An 8,250-nucleotide genomic window follows, 5' to 3' on the forward strand; every position below is an offset into this window, starting at 1 on the left:
AACTCTGACTGTACTGAGCATTTGGGAAGTACACCCAAGGCCCAAAGATGACCATTCCCTGTTCACAAGGAACTTACACTCTGCTGAATTGTACTTTCCCAAGCATTTAGTACAGTGCTGTGCACACAGTAAATGCTCAGTAAATACCATTGCATGAATGAATATATGCAGATAAGTTATTGGGCGAGGATGATTCAACCCCAATAACAATAAAAATAACTGTGGTATTTCAATGCTTACAATGTTTCAAGCACTGTTCTGACTGCTGGAGTGGATACAAGGTGATCATGCCAGATGCACTCCCACATGGGGCTCAGCATCTAAGTAGGAGGGAGAGGCGAGATTGAATCCCCATTTTGCAGGTGATGAAACTGGGACCCAGAAAAGTTAAGTGACTTGCCCAAGATCACAGCAGGCAAGTGGTGGAGCTTGGATTAGAATCCACGTCCTCCGACTCCTGGGACCCTGGTTCTTTCCACTAGACCATGGTGCTCCACTAAAAAATTTGGATAACTTACCAACTGCAATTGTTCCTTGAAAGTTTTGGGCAGAAAATGGTGTATTTACTTCCTTGCCTCAAAATTGGGCAGTCAGGTTGCCAACAATGGATAGCAGCACTGTGGAACTTGGAGCAGAATAGCAGATGTGGTCTTTGGGATTTTAAAAAAACATTTTAAGTCCATGGTAACCAAATGAGCGACTGGTTCAAATGAAGACTTGTGTTCTGTGCTGATGTGAGGGATTTTTATTGTTAACAGTTTTTGCACATCTTCTCTTGTAGTTCATGATTATTTTTACCCCTTCAGTGAGAATGGAGAGTTTCTGATCTGATCAAGACAACCTGCAGAAGGTCTTTCTCATTGGAGCCTCTACAGTGCTCCAGCTTAGTCTGCCAGGCTCTGATTTTTGTATAATCAGTCATATTTACTGAGCACCTACTGTGTGCCAAGCACTGTACTAAATGCTTGGGAGAGTACAGTATAACAATATAACAGACACATTCCCTGTCTTTAGTGAGCTTACACTCTAGAGGGTGAGGCAGATATTAATAGAAATAAATTACAGATAAGGACATAAGTGCTATGGGACTGGTGGGGCTTAAATAAAGGGAGCAATTCAGGGTGACACAGAAGGGAGTGTGAGAAAAAATGAGAGCATAGTCAGGGAAGGCCTCTTGGTAGAGATGTGCCTTCAGTAAGGCTTTGAAGTGGGGGAGAGTAATTGTCAGATATGAAAGAGGCTAGGCCAGAGGCAGGACGTGGGTGAGAGATTGGTGGTGAGATGGAAGAGGTTGAGGTACAGTGAGTAGGTTGGCATTAGAGGAGCAAAGTGTGCAGGCTGGGTTCTGGTAGGGAAGCAGAGGTGAGGTAAGAGGGAGCTAGGTGATTGATGGTGAATTTCTCTTTGTGGAGGTGGATGGGCAACCACAGGAGGTCTTTGCACAGTTGGGGAATATGGACTGAATGTTTCTGTAGAAAAATGATCTGGGCAGCAGAGCGAGTATGGACTGGAGTGGGGAGAGACAGGAGGCAGGGAGGTCAGCAAGGAGGATGATACAGTAATCAAGGTGGGATAGGATAAGTGTTTGGATTAACTTGGTAGCTGTTTGGAAAGCAAAGAGTGGATTTTAGCAATGTGAAAGTTGAACCGACAGGATTTAGTGATAGATTAAATACGTGGGCTAAACGAGATGAATCATGGATAATGTCAGGGGTTATGGTGGGGCTGTCTATAGTGATGGGAAAGTCAGGGGGTGGGGTCAACGGTTTGGGAGAGAAGAGGAGGAGTTCCACTTTGGACATGTTCAGTTTGAAGTGACTGCAGGACATCCAAGTAGAGATATCTTGAAGGTAGGAGGGAATGTGAGATTGTCGAGAAGGGAGAGATCGGAGCTGGAGATGTAGATTTGGGAATCATCCGTGTAGAGGTGGTAGTTGAAATAATGGGAGAGAATAATAACATAATAATGGTATTTAAATACTTACTATGTGCCAGGCACTGTAATAAGCACTGTGGTGGATACTAGCAGTTGGGGTTGAACACGGTGCCTGTCCCACGTGGGGCTCCCAGCCTCAATCCCCATTTTACAGATGGAACTTAGGTCTAGAACAGGTCTGGCAATCCCTCCCACTCATTCTCTAAGGGAATGGGTGTACATGAAAAATAAGAGACTCAAAACTTATCCTTATCTAAGTGGGTGCCCTAGACCCCCAGATTTAAGGGAATTTTCCCTCAGTTTCCTCATCTGTAAAATGGGGGTTGAGAGTGTGGACCCCAAGTGGAACAGGGTCTGTGTCCCACCCGATGCGCTTGTATCCACCCCAGTGCTTGGCACAAAGTAAGCCCTTAACAAATACCAGAATTATTATCATTATTATTTTCTCAAGTAGCAGGGCTAGCTTGGGAAAAGGCCCTGGCCCCTGGAAATGGCCTCTAGATGGGCCAGTCTGTGAGAAGCTGCATTCCTATATTGGGGAATGGAAAGTCAGTTTTACAAGCTCTCTTTTGTTTTGATTTAACCTCCCACTCGGGCAGATAGCATCAAAACAAAGAGGGTTTAAATATGCATTTAACCTCTTTCCTTCCCCTACCTACCTGCTCTTGACTCACAGCCCCACCACGAGGAGAGGAGGAGGTGAATGTGCCCTAACCCTGTTTGAAGGATGGAAAAGGCAACGAGTGAAGGAAGAAGAAAATTCTACAATCAGCCCATCAGAGGGGGAGTGGATATTGGTATTTGTACTATATCATGTTCAATATCTGGAAAGCAGCATGGCCCAGTGGATAAAACACGGGTGTGGGAGCCAGAGGATCTGGATTCTAATCCCGACTCCGCCGTTTTGCTTGCTGCGTGACCTTGGACAAGTCTCTTATCTTTGTGGTGCCTCGGATTCCTCAACTGCAAAATGTGCTTGATGTGTAGTAAGCATTTAACAAATACCATTAAAAAACCACAAGGCCAATCTGTACTGTTGCCTATATTTAGGGCCGACCTTCCTCCCAATGTCCGGACAGTTCCAGCGGTACCTCAATCAGTCAATTGTATTTATTGAGCGCTTACTGTGTGCAGAGCATTGCACTAAGTGCTTGGGAACGTACAGAATAGCAGAATTGGTTAACGCGTTCCCTCCCCATAGTGAGCTCTATGCAGGGCACTGAATTAAGTGTTTGGGGAAGTGCAATAGAGTTGGTTGATGTGATCCCTGCTGAAAAGGAGTTGACAAATGTTAGAGTGTGAAGAAAGGCTCGGGTTTGTACGCTTATTCTATTATCAGTTCTTTCTCCTTCCTCCCCACTCTACCCCTATCTTTTTTTTCCCCCAGTTATCAGATTTATGCTTTAGAGGAAGTCAGTTGGAATCTCACACTACCATTCTTGGCCGGAAAAGTTCAAAGCACAAAGTAGTGTTTTTGGTGTAGTGGACAGAGCACAGGCCTGAGTTGGAGCATGCGTTCTAATCCTGGCTCTGCCACTTACTTGTCTGCTGTGTGACTGTGGGCAAGTCACTTTACTTCTCTGGGCCTTAGTTACCTCATCTGTAAAATGGGGATTGGGACTTTGAGCCCCATGTGGGACAGGGGCTGTGTCCAACCCTATTTGCTTGTATCCACTCCAGTGCTTAGTACAGTGCCTGGCACATAGTGCTTAATAAATACCATTGCTATTAGTAGTAGTAGTAATAATAATAATAAATTCTGAATATTGAAACATTGTTAACCATGAAGTTAAAAATCAGCAGAGGTGAGGTGAACGAACAATAAAATGCAATTGTAATTATCCGTTGTTTTAAGTAGCGCTTGTTTCGCCAAGCTTGAATAACCATTGAATACCCTGGAGATCTATAAATTCACTGGTGATTGTGTCATTGCACCAATACTCCTCCATCCTCCCATATTCCCTTTTTCCATAGGAGGGAGGTAGGGCAAAAAAATCCACGGCCTACCTTTCCAGAACAAGTCTGCATAGTCGGTCTCGCTAAGCAGTTTTGGCTAACTGGAGAAGCAGCATGGCCTAGTGGAAAGAGCATGCAACTGGGATTTAGGAGACCCAGGTTCTAGCTGCTGGCTTGCTGTGGCTTACTCTGTGTCCTTGGTTAAATTACTTTAACTTTTCTGTACCTGTTTTTTAAGCTGTAAAATGGCCATAAAATACCTGTCCGCCCTCCGTCTCAGACTGTGAGCCCTGCACGGGACAGACTGTCCAATATGAATATCTCGTGTCTCCCTCGGCATTTAGCACAGTGCTTGGCATATAGTCAGTGCTTAACATATAGCATTATAATATTATAATATATAATAATACCATAATAATAATGGTACTTGTTAAGCGCTAACTATGTGCCTAAGCACTGGGGTAGATACGAGCTAATCAGGTTGGACATAGTCCCTGTCCCAGATGGGGCTCACTCTCTTATTCCCCGTTTTACAAATGAGGGAACTGAAGCCAAGAGAAACTAAGTGACTTGCCCAAGATCACACAGCAGACGCTTGGCAGAGCTGGGATTAGAACCTAAGTCCTGTGACTACCAGACCTGGGCTCTTTCCACTAGGCCATACTACTTCTATTGAGAACAGAACAGGTTCTGTATGTTCCAAAGTCGGCTTTTGTCCCCCCAGCGGAGGGAGAGGGCGACTGGTCCCTTATAGCCTTGTGCAAGCATTGGGGGACTAGGGAGGGCCGGGATGCTATCTCAATTTGTTTTAACCCTCTTCAAGGAAAGTCCTACGTCTTTCTCCTATAGTCTATAGGGCTGTGCAGGGCTTTGCACAGGGAAGGTGCTCAATGGGTGCTTTGACTGACTGATAGACCTCAAATCTCTATGATTAATCAATAATGAAAATGTATTTATCAAGCACTTACTATGTGCAGAGGTCTAGGGTAGACACAATCAGTGGGGCTCATAATCTGAGGGAGAAGGAGCAGATATTTAATTCCCATTTTACAGAGGAGGAAAATGAGAAACAGAGAGGTTAAGTGACTTGACCAAGGTCCCACAGAAGGCAAGTGGCGGAGCAGGGATTAGATCTCCAAAATCCCAGTTCCAGGCTCCGGCCTCGCCAGTGCTAGGACTGCATCTTACTTTTGAAGTGTAATTTCTTTTTGGGGGGAATTATACTAACTACACTTGGTAATGAGGGAGACAGAGTTAGAGGCCTAGGCTGTCCTTAGACAAGCAGTGTGGCCTAATGGATAGAGCATGGTCCTGGGAGTCAGAAGGACCTGCGTTCTAATCCCAGCTCCACCACTTATCTGCTGTGTTACCTTGGACAAGTCACTTCACTTCTCTGAGCCTGTTACCTCATCTATAAAATGGGGATTAAGACTGTGAGCCCTATGTGGGGACAGGGACTGTGCCCAACCTGATTAGCTTCTATCTACCCTAGTGCTTAGAGCAGTGCTTGACACATATTAAGTGCTTGACTAATACCATCATCAACATTATTATTCATTCAATCGTGTTAATTGAGTGCTTACTGTGTGCACAGCACTGTACGAAGCGCTTGGGAGAGTACAATACAACAATAAACAGACACTTTCTTGTTCACAGCTCACCAGGCCACCACTGTCCTGGCTACACAAGGACTTCAATCTGGCCCTGGGTGCCATGGAACAATCTGACTGGATTGCAGGAAGCCTTTCTCCATTAACTGCATCTTCTGCTTCATCTGGGTAAACCGTGTGTTGTGATGTCACTCTGCTTATTAGGCCACCAGCTGTTGGCCTGGCCCAGCATAGCTTTTGTCACTAACCATCGGACATTCTCAACTTCTTTTTGAGGTTGTTCTTCTGGAAAAAAAAAAATTGGGACCTCCTGGAGGCAGTGAAGTGGAAAGAGTAGGGCTTGAGGAATCAAAAGACCTGGGTTCTAGTCCTAGCTTGGCTAGTTGTGTGACCCTGGGGAAATCATTTAACCTCCCTGAGCTTCAGTTTCTTTGATTGTAAAATGGGAATAATAATACCTGCTCCTCACAGAGATTGTGTGAGGATAAAATAAGATTGCCGATGTGGATTCACATTGGAAAAAGAAGTGTAATTCTAATTCAGGGTATTATTACGATTATTATGTCCCCTCTCCCCATGTTGATCATTTGTCAACCATAATTTGTTGTTGCTTTGAATCTTGATTACTCTTTAGCCATGATGCTTAGGGTCTTGAAGCAGAGATTGAAATTCCCAAAACCAGCAGTTCTGCACAGGCTGGAGAAGAGGTCAGGACTTTTAATTTAATGTAGTCACTAATGCCTGGACTAGAGGTAGCCTTTCTCAATATTCACATCTGAGAAAATAATGCAACTCTTGACTGTCGTCTTTGGGTTGTTGAACTTTATACGTGAGTAGATTCAATGTAGAAAAGAATAAGAATGCCCATGATAAATTTGTCTTGATCTTTGACGATTGCAGATTTTAAACAGGACCTTTCGCTTGTTATGGACAGGGAACGGGTATGCTAATTCTGTTGTATTGTACTCTCCCAAGAGCTTAGTACGGTGCTCTGTACATAGTGCTCAATAAATACAATTGATTGATTGGCCTTTCCATAAACAGATGTCAAGGTGAAAAATGAAGCTTGCTCTCTTTTATGGTATTTGTTAAGCGCTTACTATGTGCCAGGCACTATAGTAAGCATTAGGGTAGGTACAATCAGGTTGGACACAGATCGTGTCCCACGTGGGGCTCACAGTTTTAATTCCTTTTTCACAGTTGAGGTAACTGAAGCACAGGGAAATTTAAGTGACTTGGCCAAGGTCACAAATGGCAGAGCTGGGATTAAAACCCAGATCTTTTCACTCCCCGGCCAATCTTGCTTTTCACTATCAATTCTTTCCCTCCTTGGGTGGTGGAATGTATTTTGGTTTGTTCACCTTTTTTAACAGAGAATCTCCTCTTCCGATTCCTATTGCCTGTAGAGGGAGCTCCGTGTCAAGAAGAGGCGTCTACAATGCAGGACACTGAACTTGGCCTAGAGAAAAACCTGGAGATTACGTACTGTGGATTGAATGCTCTTTGGAGGTCACTGAAGTACAGCTGTACCCACCCGCCCATTGGATCCAATGAACTTCCTCATAGTAAGGTAATATTTGTGGAATGCGTGAGTGGAGCGCCCAGCACACTTTATCTCACACTGTGGGCATGTCCTTTGCCCTGCTTATGGGAGGAGAGGGGGGAGTGCGTGCCACTCGTGATGCTTTTCTGCGCTTTTGAATTTGCCTTTTGGCCTCAATCATTTAACCAGTGTTATTTATTAAGGGCTTACTGTATGTAGAGTGATTCTGATTCCGGGTCCACCACTCGTCTGCTGCGTGACCTCCGTGCTTGCTACCTCATCTGTAAAATGGGGATTAAGACTGTGAGGCCCACGTGGGACGTGCACTTTGTCCAGTCTGATTAGTTCCATCTACCTCAGTGCTCAGCATCAATCAGTCTTACTATTGAGCACTTATTCTGTGCAGAGCACTGTACTAAGTGCTTCCCCACCCCACAGCACTTGTGTATATATGTATATATTTATAATTCTATTTATATTAATGCCTGTTTACTTGTTTTGATGTGTTGATATCTATAATTCTATATCTTTATTTATATCGACGCTACCGGTGCCCGTTTACTTGTTTTGACGTCTGTCTCCCCCCTTCTAGACTAAGCCCGTTGCGGGCAACGATTGTCTCTATTGCCGAATTGTACTTTCCAAGCGCTTAGTACAGTGCTGTGCATACAGTAAGCGCTCAATTCCCGTGAGCCCGTTATTGGGCAGGGATGGTCTTTATATCCATTGCCGAATTGTACATTCCAAACGCTTAGTCCAGTGCTCCGTGCATAGTAAGCGCTCAATAAATCGTGACTCAGTGGGTCATGGGTTCTAATCCCTGCCCGGCTGCTTGTCAGCTGTGTGACTTGGGGCAAGTCACTTCACTTCTCTGTGCCTCAGTTCCCTCATCTGTCAAATTCCATAGTATTTATTGAGCGCTTACTATGTGCAGAGCACTGGACAAAGTGCTTGGAATGGACAATTCGGCAACAGATAGAGACAATCCCTGCCCATTGACGGTTTTACAGTAGATGGGGATGAAGGCCGTGAGCCCCACGTGGGACCACCTGATCACCTTGTAGGCCCCCCCCAGCGCTTAGAACAGTGCTTTGCACATAGTAAGCGCTTAATAAATGCCATCATCATAAGTACGATTGAATGAATGAATAAATACGATTGAATGAATGAATGCCGAGGGGGCGGTTAGCAGGCCTCCAATCGCC

General features: G+C 44.7%; 1 long non-coding RNA gene across 1 annotated transcript; it reads left to right on the forward strand.

Annotated features, from left to right (window-relative positions):
- The first annotated feature begins 2,318 nt into the window (after positions 1-2,318).
- Positions 2,319-7,274, forward strand: LOC120638749. Its single transcript, XR_005660662.1, has 3 exons — positions 2,319-2,733; positions 5,549-5,670; positions 6,909-7,274. It is a non-coding gene; the product is annotated as an uncharacterized LOC120638749 (long non-coding RNA).
- Positions 7,275-8,250: the final 976 nt, after the last annotated feature.

The sequence above is a fragment of the Ornithorhynchus anatinus genome, chromosome 13 (assembly GCF_004115215.2).
Source record: "Ornithorhynchus anatinus isolate Pmale09 chromosome 13, mOrnAna1.pri.v4, whole genome shotgun sequence".
Lineage (NCBI taxonomy): Eukaryota > Metazoa > Chordata > Mammalia > Monotremata > Ornithorhynchidae > Ornithorhynchus > Ornithorhynchus anatinus.